This window comes from Centrocercus urophasianus, unplaced genomic scaffold (assembly GCF_019232065.1).
Source record: "Centrocercus urophasianus isolate 14NV4802_14NV808 unplaced genomic scaffold, USGS_Curo_1.0 seq_10, whole genome shotgun sequence".
Lineage (NCBI taxonomy): Eukaryota > Metazoa > Chordata > Aves > Galliformes > Phasianidae > Centrocercus > Centrocercus urophasianus.
Window position 1 is genome coordinate 47,708,933 of NW_024884142.1, and position 21,174 is coordinate 47,730,106.

A 21,174-nucleotide genomic window follows, 5' to 3' on the forward strand; every position below is an offset into this window, starting at 1 on the left:
ATCTGCAATGTTACCTTGCTGTTACCTTCCTCCAAATTTCTTTAACAGGCTTCTGTTCTTAAGATGTTACGAAAAGGCATGGTTAGTGCTAAACCTTTTCAGAAATGGAGAGTGCTACCTAAGGCGCATTTATGTTCACTGGTTAATTGGTCTGTCTCAATCTGTTCTCCCAGACTATCAAAAGATAGCAGTATGCTTAATAACCACTTGTACAGAGATTCCAAAAGGATTTGTACACAACTGTGGAGGAGTATTTCACTGAGGAGTGTACTGTGAGTGAATGGGTTCCTGTTGGGAACATCCAGGCCTGGCCGTTCCCATTCTCTTCATTCGCTTAGTGTGTGCTCCCTGCCTTCACAAAGGGAGATGCACCTTCCCGCTTACTGCGCAGGATCCTGCATTCCCTTGGAACTGCATCTGCAGGCAGGTAGTTCACAGCCTGTAGGCTCTTCTCAAGACACCTCTTGTGAAAGGAGGTAAACAATGTCCCAGGAATGGCAGTTCTTTCAGGGTAACATGTATCTATATTTGCAAAAAAATTCTGGGTGGTGATGCATAATACAAGAACTGAAAATGATTTCTGATAACAAGTGCATAAGAAGACTAAACATTTTGTTCTGCAGCGAGCTGGAAAATGTTTCCTTTTCAGCTTGTGGTTACTCACATGCTAGTTGTACAATTCTGATGTTACCATATGTTTAGTTGGTAAGAAATCACATCAGTTTCATTTGGGCTAGCTAATATGTTCTAGGAACTCAGATGTCTTTTGAACTAATAAAATTTGGGCAAGAGAGTGTAGAGAACCTCACGTTAGTCTGATTGGGCTTTAATCTTGGTTAGGAAAAGTCATCACCAAATATGAGTCTACAGAAAAAATAGAAGAAAGAAAAAAGAACCCTACTGTTATTTTTTTCAGTAAAGAATGCAAATTTGTTTTCAAATGGAGCATTTAAATGAGAATTGGATTTAGATCAGCAATCTGAACAGCCATAGCCTCTTATTTTCCCACTTAGAACTGGTAACAAAAGGGATAAAAGATTCTGCTCAACTAGCAAGCAAAGAAATTAGTCCTCTCCTTTTTGTGTTTTAAATCACTGGTGCTTTAAGGAAAATATCATGCTGATACGCTCTCTGCAACCTACACCCAGACTTTCTGGTGCTGCACAACAGTACCTTATGAGAAGGACACTTTCTTCACAGGTGATTAACCACGTGTGCTGATCACTTTCAACTGCAGTGTGTTTATTCCTCCCTCTCCAAAAAAGGAAAATACACAGAAAACCACAAGACATAAAGCAGCTCATTACAGAAATGCTCTCAGAGGATGGACAGTGTAGTTACAATACTAAACGCTTTGTGTGTTTAGAATAGCGTTTCTTTTTTTGTCTTTAACCTTACTGCAAACTAATAAGCATTGGTCAAAACCATAAAAGCTGTAAACAGGAAAGGAAATTGCGTACATAATTTAGTCACACGTTTCCTAGTGTCCTAAAGGTTATCTTGACTGTTGTGGAAAGCACCTATGCTTTCGTCCCAGTAAGTTATATACCTTAAGGGTAGCAATTTCCATTACATTTTAACGTATGTTAAAAGCTTTAATTTGGAAGTTAATTAAAATATGTCTCTCTTCTGCTTGCGACTATGTGAAAATGCCCCTAAAATTACTGTTAGGAGCTGATGAGTGATGTGTCTTTGCATGTATTCAGAAGACAAGAAAGCTTGTAGCCAGAATGTCATGCAGGCAAGAAATAGTGATGGAATTGAGCCTTTTGTATGACTGTCAATCATGATAAAATCCATAACATGGTAATTGGCTGAGCTAATAGTGTTGTGAATATAAAACTTGTTAACTATGTTTTCCCATGAGATTCCACTTACATGTGTGAGTTTTGTTAAGTTTATTTCCCATGGCCTGAAATTTTTCAGATATTTTTATTTTTTAACTGATATTTTTACTTTTCAGTTAAAGTAGCAAAGATGTTTCTGAGAATTCTTGGGAATAAAGTGATGGGGACTTTTTATTTGTTTCAACTCCATTAATTTAGACTTCCCAGTGAAAAGATTTTTAAGTGTTTTTTTTGTTTTGTTTTGTTTTTTGTTTTTTTTTTTGTTTTGTTTTTGTTTTTGTTTTTTTTTTTTCACAGACTTGATGTGTAATTGGAAAGCAGGGGGAGAGAAGGAGCAGTTTCAGAAGATGTGTGAAGAGAGAGGGCTGGATTTGTGGGAAACAGAAAGTGATGGATAATTACTAAGGCTGGTGAACATAATTAGCAGGTAAGGTCAGAGCAGGAATAGCAAGAGGCTGAGTCAGTGAGACATGCGTCCAAGCATTTAGATTTTCCCTATCCGACATCTGGATTTGAACCTGAAGAGGCCACTGTTTCACCATTCCTTTCCAGACAGTAATCATCCACAAAATTAATAGCAAAATGCTTTTCTCTGTTTTCTTGCACTGGCCCATAGAGAGGCAAACTATCATGGAATGGAAGAGTTGGTGGAAGAATAAAAATTGTCATAAGCAGATTACCAAGCTCAAAGCAAGCAGAAGGTTGACTCTTGGGGCAAGTACAGAGTGACTGAAGGAACTGGGGCTGTTCAGTCTGGGGAAAAAAGAGGCAAAGGGGAGACTTTATTGCTTTATTCCAATATCTGAAAGGTGCTTACAGTGAGAGTGGGGTTGGTCTCTTCTCATTGGTGACAGGTGACAGGATGGGGGGAAATGGCCTTAAGTTACATCAGGGTAAGTTTAGGTTGGATATTAGAAAAAAAGCTTCTTTACAGAAAGGGTTGTTGAAAAACTGGAATAGGCTCCCCAGAGAGGTGGTTGAGTCACCATCCCTACATGGTGATGGCATTAAAAGCCATTTGGATGTTGTGCTCAGGGACATGACTTAGTGGAGGGTTGTTAGGGTAGTATGGTTAGGTCGTGGTTGGACTCCATGATCTTAAAGGTCTTTTCCAACCTGAGCAATTCTGTGATTCTATGATTCCTTGTGACAATAGGCACGTGCTGCTGTTTCTACAGTTCTTTTAATTCAAAGAGAAAACAGACCCTGAGTGATCCCAAGCTATGCCGCGAAGAAAGAAAAAATAAAACCACCTGTATTTTTGTGTTAAAAACAGTGATGTGGATTCCACTTCTGCTGCTGGGCTTCTAATCAGAGGCAGATGAGTCACTCAGAAATGCTCACGATGTGTGTTTTTATTTCCTGGATGCACCATCTTGCCTGTGCCTCGTCCCGACAGAAATAGGTGTTCACAGATAGCAAAACTTCGCTTTAAGCACGGGAAGCTACAACAGATACTCGATTTCAGAAGAATAAAGTTTTCAGGATGGCTATTTATTTATTTTGGCCATTTGTCACCTCTGAATAACCTATATATACAGGGCTGTAAAACGTCCCTGAGCTGGAGCTGCTTGAGTGCCCTGCCCGCAGGGTGCTACCGGTGGGCTCCAGGCGGGACCGGCCCCGCCGGGCCGCGCTCACCCTCAGGCGGCCGCCACGCGGTCACAAGGGGGCGCTGTTGTCGCGGCTACGCGGCGGCCGGCGGAGCAGTGCGCTGCTGGCTCCCGCAGAGTTACGGCAGCAGGTGCTGCGGTGATCCCGAGAGCCGGTTGCGGGGGAAGCAAACGTGGCGTGGAACTCCTCAGCGCCTTTGAATGCTGTCGATTTTTATGCATATTTTCCAGCGTGATAGCCTTGTAAAATCCAAATGAGTCAGATGTTTAGGTTTTTACAGCGTGTAGAAATGTGAGTGCATGAAGCAAAGGGCTTTGTTGTACAGCTGTGGCTGCTTTAATCTGTTTTTCTCAGAGCTGTAACACACAGAGCGAGCAGCACTGCCTGCTTTCTTTCTTTCACAGAGATATCTTAATTAATGAATAAGATACAGATTTGCCGAGGTTATGGGGACATGTTTAAGGAGTGGATTGTTTAGAAAATAGCTTGGTTTTGTGGGCAGCACTGTGTGAGGCTTGGACACACCTGTGTCAAATGGAGTGCTTAAGGACTGTGCGGGCTTCAGATAAGAGCCAGGATAGGTGAAAGCATTTTTTTCTTCTCCCTGAAGTGTCTGATGTATTACAACGTTCAAAGCATTTCAGTATGCTTATATTGTATTCACACATATGCAATGTATTTGAAACATTCCTACCGAGGAGATTGTGGTAAAAGCTGTAACGTGCAGCTTGCTGGGTTTCATTGTGAAGTAATATAATCTCCACATGTGCGAAGGCCAATGCAGTATTTTATTTTTTGCTCACCCCAGGGATTGTGATATTAAATTTATCAGCTGAAATACTTGAATGAGAACTCGTAAATATTTTTTGAGGTGCATCAGTGGTGTACATGGGGAGGGAAAAGATACAGTGCTGGGGAAAAAGGAAGCTGTTCTTACTTCTCGTTCTTTTCCGTCAAATAACAGCTCAGCATTGGCCTTCAGATGGAGTAATGGTAAATTTTCTCAGGGATTGAAAACAAGTTTTAAATTGGAAAGAATTTGTTACTGACTGATCTTTACTGATAATTCAAATGTTCACCTGTATATAGTGCTCTGGATATCCTGGGGGTAGAGGAGAAGATAATGGCCTTAGGTTGCACTGCAGAGGTTCAGGTTGGCTATTAGGAAAAACTCTGGAGGAGTGGTGAGGCAGTGGCACAGGCTGCCCGGGGAGGTGGTAGAGTCACCATCCCTGAAGGTGTTCAAGAAGCATGTGGATGTGGCACTGAGGTGCATGGTGGGGATGGTTTGGTGGTTGGACTAGGTGATCTTTTCCATCCATAGTGATTCTGTGAGGGTTACCTAAAAGAGAGGTATTGACGTGAAAAGATTTCATATGTGTGGGAGAGACTGTTGGACTGGCTGTTTTATCCAGTGCACTGTAATTGTACACACACTAGCTGAGAGAATCCAGGAGTCTGTGCACTGCATTAAGAGAGTTATATTCCAGAGCTTAAGCAAGTATCTATCTCTGCACAGCATTATCCCATGTTATGTTAGTCTAGTCACTTGCCTGAACTTAATTTCGGCATTCCAAAACAACTTTGTGGTGATCTAGGATAATCCAAACCATGTTGAGTTATCATTTCTTTGTCACAATTGGCTCAGTGTTCAGCTGCAGCCAAAACTGCCCCGATTGGAATGGGTACTGAGAACAATTTTCTCACTGTAGGAAGTCTTTTATGCCCCACATCTTGATTACTGCATGTATTCCTGATGGTCTCCACATCTCATGAAAAGCATAGTTTGAAGAGGAAAAAAAGATTTTAAACAACAAGCTAGGAGTAAGTACACTGAAAGTTATTAAGGGTGTGTAACAGCAAGCTCACTTCAGTTTGGAGAGAAGGCTGAATAGAGATGGGCTTGCTTTACCATATCAAGAGCAATGCAAAACACGAGTGCTAAACTTATTTACCAGATCCTGTAATAGCAGACTGGAGACGTGGATTGAAACTGATAGGAGATAATTTAAAGTGGATTTTAAAAACTGTATGCCCTCAAAGCTTGTGATAAACCTTTGCAACTTGCTGTTGCAAGAAAGTATAAAGTCTTAAGACACTTGCAGCATATGAAGAACTTCAAAGCAAATTAGACAAATTAATGGATAAAAGGTGCAAATCAGATACTTTTGGCAATAGGCAGGAGTGTTCCTGATGATATCCATAATCTAAAAGCATGATGCAGGGTGAGAACGAAGATTGGACTATAGTATCTTGTTCCATGTGCTCTCCTTGAGCAAATTCTGCAGTAGCCACTGTGTGAGATAAAACTGGGCAAGTGGATCATTGATGTCATCCTGTGGGCATTCTTGATTGGAAAGGATATGGTGGATGTGCTCCCAGGAATGATAAAAGAACCCAGATGGCTACCTAAAGTCTTCTTTCATTTTCACAGCCATAAAAAGGTACAAAAAGAATCAGTAGCACTTGCAGAGAGAGCAAGTGAAGAGGAGGTGGCTACTTTGGCCCTTGGTTGGTCAAGAAACTTGGGTGGCTAGAATGTTTTTTCTGGATTTTTTTTTAGGAACTTCCTTGATTAGCATCTGGCTCAAGAATGAAGCTTAAAGTGAGCTGTAGAAGGGCCGGCATACTGAGTTATCAAAGTGAAGGAAACAATAAGCCTTGGTCATCATGAGAAATATGTTACTGTGATCTACTTCTTTTGGAACCACCTGTCAAGCCAGCTCAGAAACTGATGTCTGAAGGGCTGAATTTGGCACATGTTCTCTATTGCCCAGTGAGCATATTGCCTTTGTGCACCAGAATGAGGTATTTCCAAAAGGAACTGAAATTAATTTATTCTTTTGCTCCATAATATATCTAATGACCCAGACCTGCCCATGTTAGAGAGCATCTCATCTCCTTCCACAATATTTCACCCAGCAGGAAAGGTGAGCTGGCACTTTTTTGGTATAGCAGTGAAGGAGCTCTTGGCACTTTAGTAGGCATTTCTCCCTTTGATCTAAACTAGCCCATGCACATCGACTTCTCTGGCATACTGCAAAGCTCACCAGTTCTCTCAAGTTTTTCTGAGAGGAACAGAATAGTGAAGGTGGTGAAAGGGTGAGCGGGGGCAAGGATTTATTTGTTTTTTCTTTCTCTTAGCTGTTATTGGCTCGAGATCTGAGGAGCAAAGCTATATTTGTAATTTGTAAGGACTGTATTTTGAAATTGCCAGTTGCTCCAGATAATGAAGCAGGGATTTTTGCCCAGAGGAGAAGAAATGAAAATAAATAAATATGGATCATTTTCACCTAATTTACGATCTGCAAATGTGGTTCCTCCTCAACCTACATGATTAATTCTCTTCAATCAAGAGTGACCATCTTGATTACATCTTCTAACAATAAAAAGCCATGAAAACTTTCTTTCATAAGAGAAAATAAATCCAACAATATCAGATGACTGCAGTGTAGATCTTTTTGCCATTTGTACTGTTTTTAACCATATCACAGCCAATATATAAATTATGGTATTTCGCCTTTAACAGCACAGTCAAACTGAGTATAGACAGTTTAATGGAAATTGCCCTTACTTGTACCAACTGTAAATACTGTAGAGCTGGTAAACTGTTTTGTATGGGTAGCCTAAGAGCTAATACTACCTGTTGTAACAGATGCTCATTACGATAGAGCTGCTTTGTTTTTTGACCATGTGGATGTAACAAGGTGAATGAGAAAGATTTAGCTGTTGTTGTTGTCTTTATTATTTTTATTTTAAAAGTTGAATTCTACTAACGTTTTTTGAGGCCCAGTGTTCTTTTATTGAAATGTTTTACAGTTTAAGTGCTTATAGAAGATGGTTGATTCCCAAAGGGAAAGGTGCAGCAGTTGTGTGTTAAGGTCTCTGTTCAGACTTATCATCCCAGCCTCAGAAATGTGTTTCCACTAACCGAAGAGCATGATAACCTGAAGGAGAGGGTGTGCAAGTTAGGCATTTGGCAATGCTTCCACTGGAGCTGCTGTGCTGGGGTAGTACGAGAGGTTCATGAAGTGAGGTGTTCTTTCGAGTCTATCATGTCTCAGCTACTTTACAGTCTCTGGAGGGTCCCAGGCAGAGTTTCTATGAGCTGTGCCTTGGTGTTCACCAGATAGTACATGTGCTGCAGATGTTTCAGCTTGCTCACCTGAAGTTTATGATAACTACAACACGTGGTATGTTTTGGATGATCTCAATAGTAAGTCTAGTATCTTATTTCTGAGGCATTTTTGTTGCATGAAGCAATAAATTCAATTCTGTCATCATTAGGCAGGTGTTTATATGTACTGCAAGACTTTAATCTCTCCCCTGGGAACAAAATACTTTAGGGGGCCATTCTACTACTTGGTGTTTGCTTTCCATCTCTGGCATGTTTCTGTTTCTCTCTATGCCAGGAGAACAAGCATGGTTTTATGGTTAGGATGCTGGCTTTGGATTGTTTCACGGCTCTGCCAGTGATTACTATGAAAGCTGGAGCATGTCTGTCTCTCAGCTCACCAACCTCAGTGTGAACGTAACAGCTTCTTTTTCTGCCATGCGTTTCATCTGCTTAACCTGGAAGATCTTCAGGACATAGACTGTGCTGTGATAAATATGTGTGTCATGGATCCTACTCTTGGATAGAGCTTTACACAAAATCACCATCTACCAGCAATAGTAGAACAAAAGTTTAATCTATGGAATACTTGTTGAAGAGCTCCCCAGAATACAAAAAGCTTCCCAGCATTCTGTATTTTGATGGTCATGTGATATGCCAGGTAACATTTTTGTTACATGACTGCTGTAATATTTGGGCTTGGGAGAATGTCACTGTGTATCAAATTTATTTCCATTAAAAAGGTTTGCACAGGTGATGAGCTGATTTATAATTGGATCATGAATAACTTTCATTCAGACCTATTCAAGTCTCATCCATGGAATGTCTCCTTGGTTCCTGTAGGAAGTATCAGTGGTTCCTTCCATCTTGTTTCTGACTGCCATGATTCCTTGGTCTTAAGACACTTGCAGCATCTGAGTGGCCTGGAAAACCTGGAATCCACTGACTGCTGGTTGCTGAGCAACTGAAATTTTGTGCCGAACTTTGGTGAAAATTAAGTAGCCATCAGAAAATTAATGAAACAAAGAACAGAGGTAGAGGGAAACACATTGAAGCTGCTTTAGGTAGGGAATTTAAAAGGCCATTGGCTTTTATCATCAAATGACCTCAGTGGAAAAGAGCAGCATTTTTAAAGATCTCAGTCTTGGTAGAAAACTGACAAAAATTCAGCAGGTTCTTGCAAGGTAATGCTACATCAATTTGAAACAGCCCAGCCATAAACACAATGTTAAAATAATTATCTCAAGGAATTCTAGTCAACTTAAAAAAAAAACAAAAACCATTTCCAAGTAGACTTCATGTAGTTAGAAGGCAGCGTGGTAGGAAACAGTAAGGCAAACAGACAAAGAGAAGCTCAAACAAAACAGATTTAAACATGAGGTAATTTGTTGTACGTGTAAAATTAAGACATCAACTATCATATGCATCATGCAGTTAGACTGATGCTCCCTCTTAATCATAGCTCTACTAAAAAAAAAAAAAAAGAAAAAAAAGATTCCGTTAGGTTAGGATAATATTATGTGTTTTACTCTTGAAAACATTTACAAATGCATCGTATTATAAAATACATTATAGTCTAATACTTCAGAAATTTGTGCGGATACAAAGGAGAATTTTCCACATTGTTACTTTGCAGCTTGTAGTTTGTTTATTTAAGGAAAAATACACCATCATCTGATTCTTCTTTTGCCTGGAGACACTAGCAAATTTGTTTCCTTTCCTGCCACTACTGCATATGTTCACACACATACAAATATATGCATGAACAAATACAATCTCCAAGTGGAGGCAGTGGAGGCACATTTCCCTTGGATAGGGAGAAGAGGCATTGTACTTGCAGATATTCATATTATCATATATATAATGCATATACATTACTTTAATAATGATGTTAGAGTTCCACACACATTTTTAATTAACAATCTGAAGTATTTAATTTCTAAATGTGTAATATTTAATGAGAGTATTTTTATTTTAGCAAAAAAGTATCCATGTTAATAGTAGTTTCCCATGTTAGGAAGTTCCTCTAATAGTGATTTTTACTGATTTCTCTTCTGAAGTAATCCAGCCCTTTCATTTTATTTTTCTAGGGAGGGACAGTACCTGCTCTGCAGCAAGACCTTTGCAGCCAAGAATGGTGACATCTCAGGGCCAGGTGGAGAAGTGGTGAACACAGCCTGATTTGTAGTTCAGAAGATGCAATCTTGAACTGGAAACGGGAAGAGAGAAGTTTGCTTCTTGATGTTCAAGCAATTTCTTGGGACTTTTGGGATTTCTTCTTCAATGACTAAGATGCTGAAGCAATCCATGGGACAAAATACCAGAACTGATAACTGATTTCTTCTGGTAAGTGATCTGATCTCTCTCCTCTACTGTCACTTTTTATGGCTTCACGACTGATTTAGCAAACCTATCTATCTACAAGTTAGTTATAATTTGTGACTCCTTATTGTTGATGTGAAAAAAAATAATAATAAAAATTGGGATCACTTAGTTTCATCTTAAGGTAGATATTTAAAATGGTCATTGAATGAGGTGCCTGCTTCTCGGGAACAGTAAAGCGAGCCTGCAATGACCAACTCACACATCTGCCACATACCCCTGATGCATGGTCTGTTGCTGTTCTGTGAATAAATGTAGCTCAGGCCTGATCTGGGTCCACTTTTTATGTATCCCTCCTTTAGTTTGTTACAGAAAAAGCCAGAATTAGATGGGGTTCAGTTTTTTTTCTTCATGTGCTTCCATCTAGTGTCTAAGTAGTTGCCACTAATATTAAAATGTTTCTCAGATTTGTTGAGAATGGAGAGAACCTCTCTCCTAAAAGCAAACAAACAAAAATCTAAACCAGACCAACCAAGCAAACAAACAAAACCCCAGAGAGTGAAACACATTGTGCTCTGTTAGTGAACTGTATGTGGGGGAAGGCACTGGAAGGAGATCAAAGGCAGCGTCAGTGCTTAAAAACAGTGTGCATACAGCTCCAAATGGACACTTTACCCTGACCACAACCACCTAAAAACTGTTCAGAGTTGCAGTTTTACTCTCAGCATGCAATCTGGATATACCCCAAAGCTCAAATTGCAGCCCAGGAGACTGCAAACCCACATGGACAGTAGGGCATGCTTAAAGTCAGTTAAATAAATCCCAGCAAATGTAAGCACAGTCAACTGCCCCTGCTCCTAAAGCAAGAAGTACTAGCAAGTAGGAGTAGACAGTTGAGCCGTTCAACCACATGCAAACTCTAAAATCTGGATTGAAGTCCTTGAAATAAAATTCTTAGCAATGAAGAGTCCCAGTGCGAAAGAAGATACTTGCCACCTCTTCCTCAGCATCTTTATTCAGGATGGTATGTTTTGAAAAGCAATGGATAAGATATATTGATTGCTCTGAAATCTTAGAAATTCTGACACAGAGCACACATCACTTCATGTCTCTTTGTTACAGGGAATCAGAACAGCCCATCTTCTGTACAAAACAGCTGATAGGACTTGTAGTTCTATTAAGCTCTAGCAATATATAACGTGAGTGAAAAAAGCATACACCCATAAAAAAAATGCACAGTTTGGCTTTCTCTGAATAGGAATAAGAAACAAAATGGACAACACGTCAGTTCTTAACACTTATAATACTTTTTTTTCTTTTTTTTTTTTTCTTTTTTTCTTTTCTTTCTGACTGCAGATGCGGGACAATATCTTTGTGACACAATATCTCTTTATTATCTACCTTGAAAATGTGTAAGATGTTCAAAACAAAGTCCAGTCCATGTTTTCAAGCTTTAGAGTTTCTTAAAATTGGTTGAGTTTTGCACTGGTTTGGTACTATTGATTGTGATGGAGGAAGATTGAGTTGGGGAGCCAAAATGCAGGACAACGAGAAAAGAATGGAAACTTTACAGGATGGTTTGTCTGGATGTTGGGTGTCAAAATCACTGAGCAAACGTGTTGCTCCAGGTTGGGTCTGAGACCTGTGATGTGTGTGGAATGCCCTGATCCAAGTGGTGAGCCATATGAAGGGAAGGAGGGAGAACAGAGCTAAAGTGGGGTTGCTGTAAGGCTGCATCTCTTCCAGCTCACAACTGTGCTTGTCACAATGCCAGTCACAAACCTCCCAAAAATTCCAGAAGTGCCCATGGAACAGCTCTGCCCTCATGTCTGAGTTACACAGTCTTAATGTGTTGTTTCCTGATTAGTATCTTGGAGTATCTCATTTGTCATTCTTGAGGTAAACAAATTATTATGAGGTGTATTTCAGCAGTAATGCATTTCGTAAAGCTTGGAGCATTACTGATTTAGCTGTGGCAGAGACATTCACTGAAAATCACTGTGAGGCTGTGCCTTTTCTTAGAGCCAGAAATCACTCAGCTGATGCTATTATAAAACATTTGATAGTTATTAAGTGGTTTTCCAGTAATTTTTCAGTGCTTAGCAGAAAACATTATCATAACTGATATACACTAATTTTCTGTTGTTTATATGTGTATGTAGTGTAACCTCCATTAAAGCGCCATTACATTTGTGGAAAAGATTCTGTAGAAATTACCTGCTGGTCTTCCAAATTTATTCTTTCAATGAATGCAGATCAAATTTGCCTACTTTAAACAATACATTTTAAAATTGACATGTTGTGGATTCCACCCGGGATCAAGTTGTGTTCTTTCTGTGTCGCACTAATGCTGAAGATGATTTAATTACTTAGCTGACAATGTTATTAATGATGAGCATGAGAGAAGAGAGTTGGGCCTTGCTGCCTTGCTCCCATTTCAGGACTTGTTGTAACTGTAAGATTTCAACAGGGGGGAAATCTATGTTGGTCAATCAGGTAAGAAGATACACCTGGATGACAAAGGCCACGTTTAGTTGGAAGGTGCCGTAATGAAGTTTTTCTAATCATTTTGATATTTTAAGGCTAATGAGCGTTTAGCATCTTAAATGACTAAAAAGCTCACTTCATCGGTGGTTGCTTTCTGTTTTCTTCAACTTTGACTCTGGAGAACTTCTGTAAGAGTAACCTGAAACCATAAAACCCATCCCAGATTTTTTTTTTTTTGTTACTGTTGGACACTGCCCAGGATCCATCAGAATGTGCTTCACTCATCACTGCTCTATCAGCCCTCTCCTCATTTCCATCAGTCCAGAATTCATTTACTGTCCATTCTGTGGCTTCCCCAGAAGTAATAGGTCTGTCTGCATTCAAACATTTTGCATATACAGCTTTGTCAGCTAAGAGCACAGGAAGAGAAGAAAAATACCACTAATTAAACCAGCAGTTCTGGAGAATGTTCCTATACTGGGAAAAGCTCTATTGAGAGATACAACTTAAGTCACTTGGATAGCTGGTATAAACATTGCTAGCAAAAAAACTTCTTGCCAATGGGCACCACATCTCCTCTAGGGGAGTTTGTGGTGCAAGCTACATCAGTGAATACTTTGTCCTACAGAGAAGGCCCTGTTCAGAGGGTGAAAGTACTGTGATGCTAAAAGCTTGGGTTCATCTGAGCACCTGAGGCTGGTGTGCTGCTGTGGGGTGAGTGGCAGCTCTGTAAAATCACTGTGGGGATGGAGACAAAGTGTGGTTATGTTCTGGTCTGCTTTGTCCTGTTTGCGTGGTCCACCATAACCCATCCTGGTGACCTTCCTGCTGGTGCTGCTGTATGTTTGTTTGATGCAAAACTTGAATTCTGGCAATCAAATGCACGGTAGGGGAGAGGTAACAGTCTTTCCACAGAGCACATAGCAGAGCCAGGTAAGGTGGCACTGGGCTTCATGTCCCCACTCTTCAGTCAGGCAGCAGTGGGCGTCATCAGTGGTTTGCACAAACAGAAAAATTCTCATCAGAAATAATTACATTCTCTCAGTCCTGGGACAATCTGGACTTTTTCATTATTGCTGTTATTATACTGTGAACTAGATGGCGTAAGTGGAGTGAGACCACACTAGAAACAAGAATGCATGACCTTCATTTTTAAAAATGCTAGTGATCCAAACAAAGTGGGAATAAGGTGCAGAAGAATGAAAGCTCCCATTCATTGGAGCTTTTGTAGCTTTATGAGGGGAATGTGTCTTAACATGAGCTTCATTTGAGGGGAATGCACACATGGATTAATCTATTAATTATAATCAAATTAAAGGAAAATGTTATCATATATTTTAAACAATCCCTGGCAGGGTTAATGCTATCACAATTGATGTTTTGAATTGAAAAAAGAAGTAAAACCATAGTTTTCGCTCTGTCTGCATTTGTGTGTATGTGTTTAACTCGGATTAGAGTATGAATTTACTAGACTTGTCTGGTTCACTTTCCTTTATGGGCAGTGCAATGTTCTGGTTTTCATATACTATAAAAGTAGTGATGCCACAAAATTACAAGGGAAATGCTTCAGTCCCTCAGTATAGATATAATTAAATCCAACTAAACTATTTTCATTGCCTGAGATGAGGAATCTTAAATAAAATAAACAAGTCACTCAGCTAATAACTTAAAGATCATTTTTAGCGCCATATTATCAGACCATTGATGAGAATTTTCAGTTATGTATTTAAATTCAAACCTTTTCTTTAACAAAGCATACAGTCATTTTTGTGTGGTATAATGTCTACAACCAACAGTACCTAACAGGACTGTAATCCTGTTGAGCTGCTGTAATGGCATGAACCGCAAAAGCAAAACCTGAGTGGTTTATCAATGTCAGCAAACTCCCAGATGGAATTACAGTCTTATGCACACCGTTCAGTTGTATGCTATTCATTATAACATATGACAAAAATTATGCTTCTATTAAAAATACACAGATGAGAATATGTGTTGTTGAAGGGGGCTTGTTTAAACAACAGAAATAATTTGCTGCTGCAAAGCAAAATCATTTTCAATGCAGGATGTGGCCTGCTGCACAGTATCTTTTCAGGCATATTTACAGGATGATGGGGATTGATTCAAACTCTGAAAGAAATACAGTACTTCAGGCTCAGTAGCATGTTTCTGGTTATGATTCCTCAGCTGCAGTTTTCTTCTGTTATCTGCCTCCGGGAAATCTGTCCATCTCTGAAGGAAGTATGAGCTGGAGCACAGCACTGGGATTCTCTGTGGAGTAAACCTTGAGAATCACCAGCCAGGGAAGTCCTTTGGGATCTGTCAGGACTTCCTAACAGTGTGGCAACACTTGTAGGATGTATTAAGGGTCATTATTTTGTAAAAATTCAAAAGTTCTATTTGCTATCCATGCAGTCACTTTTGTCACCTTTTAATAAGTGTGAAGTTCCTGACTTGAAATTAGAACTGGAGAATAGAGTGATGAGAGAAGCATGGATTTTAGCTGTAGAGAGTAAAGTTTTTTTCTGAGCTCAGGAACCCCCACAGTATTTCAAGGTACCTTCAGTGCTTCTAACACCAGAGGGTTCATTCATCTGTAACTGAAGTAAATGCACTTGCCAGTATTTTTGATATTTCTCTGCTCAGCGGCTTCCCAAGGAAGCCGGAGGAAGCCGCTGACCCCATGGTAGGAGTCAGCCGTGCCCCAGGACATGGGGAGAGATGTCAGCTGTGGGAGTGGCTGTGAGGGTCCTGTAATCCGCTCTACGGATGCTATGAGATGGGATCTTCAGTGCCCGGGTTAAATTCCCCTGAGTGATAGGTGATGGCAGCTGAACAGACTCAGCTCAATGAGGACAAATTTCAGCTGCTAACGAATGGACAGCACGGAAACAAGGTTCGTTTGCAAGACAGCAAGAAGTTGTATGGACAAAAACCAGGAAATTAGCTTCAGCTGGGTGGAAATACTGTCATTTGGTAAATCTTGGGTTTTCTTTGTTTTAGTAAAGCAGATTTTGCAGATTTCATTCCACTAATTCCTGAGAGCTTCTCTTTCATGCATTTTAAAAAGCTTTCTGCAAGCGCGATTTTTTAAACTTGGTCATTTTCATGAGGGGCCTAAAAGCATGAATAAAATCAGATGTGACACAGCCCCCTGCCCTGCTCCTTTTCAGAGCCACTCTGTTCTGCTCCTGTCTGCCTGCAGTGGGGTGTGTAACTCTGGAGAGAGCTAGAAGTAGCAGGTGAGAGGGTTAAATAAGCTTCTTAAACAATTTCCATCCTGCCACTGCCCTGTGTTAAAATCCCTGAATTACTCACCAGCAAAACTGTTTATTTCATTATTAAAATGAGGCTGCGGGGCTCTCCGTTCTCCCACCCATGCATGTGTTCACGGAAGGAGAACTACTCCCACATGATTACAAGGTTTGCTATTAAGTGTGAACTTCATATTTAATTGTAATTGCTAGCAAAATATAATTTAACAGCAAAGTATGCTGAATTTGTAACAAAGTACTCCTTTTATTTTGAGCAGGAATATGGATGCTGCCCAAATGTATCCGCATGGTTCCAATTAAGGGGAGGAATGTTTAATGTAAAACTCAACTTGATGAAAATAACTGAAGTTTCTGACAAACCAATAAATTGGAGTCTAGAAAGCTCTGCGTATACAGTACAGTCAGGGAGGGGCAACACCCTCTGGGTCATCAATTTTGGTGAAGACTTCCTGTTCGTTTATACTAAAATAATACTATGTAGGTAATTCAATTTCTCCCCAGCTGTAAACATAGACTGGAATGCTGTACGCAGATCTGGCAGAGGGTGGAGGGGGGCTGGCACTCCTTGCTGCAATATCCAGGCTGAAATTGTGAGAAACTGAACCTTGGGTTCCTTTTATGTTTTTTCCTTTTTTATTTTACTTTATTTTATTTTCAATTTTTATTCATTCACTTTTCTCTTTAGGCACTAGTGCATCAACAATTGTTAAGAGTTCCCACTCAGAAGACTTAGATGTGTACTGATGGAGATGTGCTCATGCAGGCAGCTTTCTGTAGGATGTCATGAGGATGTGGGAAAGGCTGCAAGGAGGCTCCCACCCAGCCAGGTCTGCTCCTCCCAGTCTGTTGCTACTGGCAGGTTCGACCTTGAGGTTGTGTTTAAGATCCAGGTGGTGCAGAAATGAAACTGTAATCTTAGATACAGAAATATAAAAATGGATGTGTTCCACTGTAAGAGATTATTCTTTCACATCATTGTCTCAAAGCTTGCTGGGGACACAGATCACAGAATCACAGAATCACAGAATCACAGAATTGTAGGGGTTGGAAGGGACCTCCAGAGATCATCGAGTCCAACCCCCTGCCAAAGCAGGTTCCCTACAGCAGGTCGCACAGGTAGGCATCCAGGCAGGTCTTGAATATCTCCAGAGAAGGAGACTCCACAACCTCCCTGGGCAGCCTGTTCCAGTGCTCCGTCACCTCACTGTAAAGAAGTTCTTGCGCACATTTGTGCAGAACTTCCTATGCTGCAGCTTGTGTCCATTTCCCCTTGTTCTGTCTCCACGTACCACTGAAAGGAGACTGGCCTCACCACTCTGCCCCCCACACCTCAGATATTTATAAATCTGGATTAGATCCCCTCTCAGTCTTCTTTTCTCAAGGCTAGATAGACCCAGTTCACTCAGCCTTTCTTCACAGGAGAGATGCTCCAGGCCCTTCACCATCTTCGTGGCCCTCCGCTGGACTCTTTCCAAGAGATCCCTGTCTTTTTTGTACTGGGGAGCCCAGAACTGGATGCAGTACTCCAGATGAGGCCTTACCAGGGCAGAGTAGCGGGGGAGGATCACCTCCCTCGACCTGCTGGCCATGCTCTTTTTAATGCACTCCAGGATGCCATTGGCCTTTTTGGCCACAAGGGCACACTGCTGGCTCATGGCCAACCTGTTGTCCACCAGGACACCCAGGTCCCTCTCTGCAGAGCTCCTCTCTAGCAACTCATCCCCCAGCCTGTATTGGTGCATGCAATTATTCCTCCCCAGATGCAAGACTCTACACTTGCTTTTGTTAAACCTCATCCTGTTTCTTACTGCCCAGCTCTCCAGCCTGTCCAGGTCTTGTTGAATGGCAGCACAGCCTTCAGGCGTGTCAGCCAATCCTCCCAACTTTGTATCATCAGCAAACTTGCTGAGGGTGGCCACTATCCCCTCATCAAGGTCATTGATGAAGATGTTGAACAAGACCGGACCCAGCACAGACCCCTGGGGGACACCACTGGTTACAGGTCTCCAGCCAGACTCTGCACTACCAACGACGACCCTCTGCGCTCTGCCAGTCAGCCAGTTCTCAAGATGAACAAGTCCAAGCAAGTCCTGGGCAAGGGTTGTGAAATCCTTTGTCTGAGGGACACAGATGGACAAGGCAAGGCCAGGGGCAGCAAGCTGCAGCTTAATGGCCATGAAGTGGTCTTTTGTGTGAACTTATGTCAAGGAAGATGGCCATCTCAGGAGGTGCTGCACATGACTCTTACCCAGGCGCCCAGGAATACCACGCTGGCAGAAGAAGAAGGATAAAAAGGGGACCTACAACCATGAGGTTGAGGTTTTTCTGGCAACAGATTCCTCATGAAGAAGAACAGAAGCCTCTGACTTGAGAAGCCTCACAGCCTGCATCTCTCCCTCCTGTACTTGCTCTGCACTCTACCAGCATGCTGAAGAAGAACAAAGGTGTCTGCCATCAGATTCCTCACTATGGAATTCCTGCATGCTGATGGACTCTCCTGGGCCTGCTACCTGAATCCTACTGCTTCCTCCCTGATTGGCTCTGAGACTTCTTCCTGCTACCTGCTTGCTGCCCAAGGCCGGCCACGCTGCTGCTCTCCCCCTGCTGCTTCTGCCTCAGACCTTTGAAAAGTCGTGCAACGGGACCGCTGCTGGATCCTGGTAGTGATTCTTTACGTGATACTTGCTTCTTCCCTATCTTTTCTGTCGCCCTCCTTCCCTTCTCTGTCTCCCTGATTAGGATTTATAATAAACTGGTTGGATCAGCATTTGAACCGTTGTTTCTTAATCTCACGCCGGGTATGTTATATTAAAAGAACCTCCTCTCCCTCCTATAAATTGGAGTGAGTCACCCACCAACTTCAGAGTGTAGTTATTTATTTGATATGTGCGGGGCCACATTCTCCCACAGGGAGCTGCTGCACATGGTGTATGAAATAACTGGCCAGCTCATCTTCCTCCAGGATCAGGGAAGATTGGCTAGGAGAGGTGAGTTCCCAGGGAGTTTAAACAAAGGCAGTAGATTATTAAGTGTCAGTCTTTTCACTGCTGCTGTTACCAGCTTGCAGTGCTCTACTCGAGCCTCGTTTTCTTCTTGCAAAATATGCCTAACACTGTAAAAGATTCGCTTGTGCTTTAAATGTGGCAGGCTGAGTTATTTCCCTCCCCCTCCTCCAGGCCAATATCGTACGATCAGACTTTAAAACAGAACTTTGTAAGAGTCCATGCTTGCTAGAGATATTTAGTTCTCAATGCTGTGTCTGGAGTAAATTGTTCACTTGAGAAGAACACCATGGACTTTTATGTTTTGTTTCAGGAAATACAATCTGTACAATCTTGAGGACATTGTTGAGTAGGTGACCTTGGAGGATCAGCTCTAGATTTTTGCCAGTTACCTCACTCTCCTTCCATTTTCTGTCTGCTCTCTTAATGTAACTCCATTACAGTCAACATTTAAGTATCTTTTTAAGAATGTAAGTGGGTGTTTTTGTTTTGTTTTGTTTTGTTTGCTACTTTTCTTGTAACTTTACAAATTCTAAATGCTTTCTCTCAGGTAATTATGAAATATGGTGACAGAAATATTGGCTGAATAATCAGCAGCGACTCAGAGGATCTAATATATACTTATAACTATCAGGGTATATTGTTCTATTTTCCCAGAAGCTTAATAATGAATAACTATAAACCTGGAGTGCTTATATTAATCTCTGTAGGATATTGCAGTTTGCACTTCAGTCCTGAAGCACTTTTTTAATGACAGCATCAGTTGGTTTGTGCCTTTTTCATTTCTTCTCTCCCATACAGGTCAGTCCATAAACCAGATGGTATTTCTTTCTGCATGGGGACAGCAGCTAGAAGATAATGCAGAAAGAAAACAGACCATGTTTGTATTTTCTATTGTTGAAATACTGTCAACAAGGTTTGTATATATAAACTATTTCTGTGCTTTGGGAGACATTTTCTGTTGGTATTCCAGAACTTTAAACTGATATTTAATGGATAGTTTGACATCTGTGTGTGATATCTTTATCTTGTGAGTATAGACTTTACATGGTGCTTGATAAGCTCATCTAGGCTCCCTTTTCCTATGAACTATTAGACCTGATGACCTTAAAAAGTCCCTTCCAGCCTGGGCTGTTCTGTGATTCACTCAGTCTAAACTTCCTCATGCAATTGGACAAAACATAGCCTGATAATCAGAAGTTAAAAAAAATAGCATTTGGGCTGATTGCACACATCAGCAGAGATACTGAAGGAGAATGATCATGTTTGGGATTTGTTTTTATTCCCTACAGGTAGGGCCTGCTGGCTACAGGAAGTGCAGTGGGAAGTGCAAGGACAGAAGGTCCAGTGACGCTGAATGGTAAAAAGCCAACATCAAAAATCATCAACCATATCCTTTCCTCCAATGATGAGCTGGAAATAAGTTTCTGTGCTGTGAATATTTATTTGCTTTAGAGGAGCTTCCTAGCAGCTACAGCTGCGTCGCTTCTCTGGCTGCCAGCCCAGCTAATACCATGGTAATGCAGTCATGCAGTTTGTTCTGCAGCTAAGTTCCTATTTGAACATCTTTACTTCCTGAAATTGAAGATTAAACATCTCTCTTGTGCTTTTCTAAAGGCTTTACATAAATCATTTGTGTCAGTACGCACAAGAGCAAATCCCACTCTGCTGTCGGCGTGGCTGCTCCCCAGTACAGCTCTGCTCCTAAAGATATGTGTGGCATTTGTGGACCTGGCGCTGCTACAATCAGGCTGAGGACTGATGTTAGCTGAAGTGAATCTAGTACTTAAAATGTCAGTAGATTTTGTGCTCTTAAAAGTGATGGACTAATACTCTTTGGCTTGCAGCTGGAGTAATATAAATTTCTCCAGGTGTTTTTGCCAAGCTTGCTCAATCTTGGCCTATATTCTTTCTGCTGTAGTGGCTTTAGTCTGAACTAGACCAAGTACTGAGGAACATCCAGTTGGGAATAATCTTGCACTAGGATGATGATGACCAAAATGACCTAATAAATCTTCCTCTCCTTTACTTTCTATCTTTCCTTTTTCTCTTATATTTCTCCCCACTAGTTGGAGAGAATTTTGTGGCCAGTGGACCAAGAAGACAATGACAGACCTGTGGTCTTGGTTTTTCAGTGGTGAAAAGCCAGAACAGCTCAAAGGTAGACTCATAGAAGAAGGTTTAACATTGATGTTTACATGGTCCTCAGGGTACAGATATACTGCTGGGTATTCCTGTCACTCTGACAAGCAGGCAGCATTTTGTTCTCATCAGGTTTTCCAAATGTTTGGGGTATTGGAGCAGAAGAAACTGTATCTTTCTAGAGATTATTTTTGTGGAATGTATTATGAAAAGAGGTCCTTAGGAAATAGCAAGTCACCAGAATGCTTATTAAAATGACCTTAGGGTCAGATTCTGCCACTGTTAATCACCATAGTTGTTCCTTACTCTGTGAGCTCTCCCATTGGATTCAGTGGGATTACTCAAGGAATTTGGGTACTACATGATGGGACCGA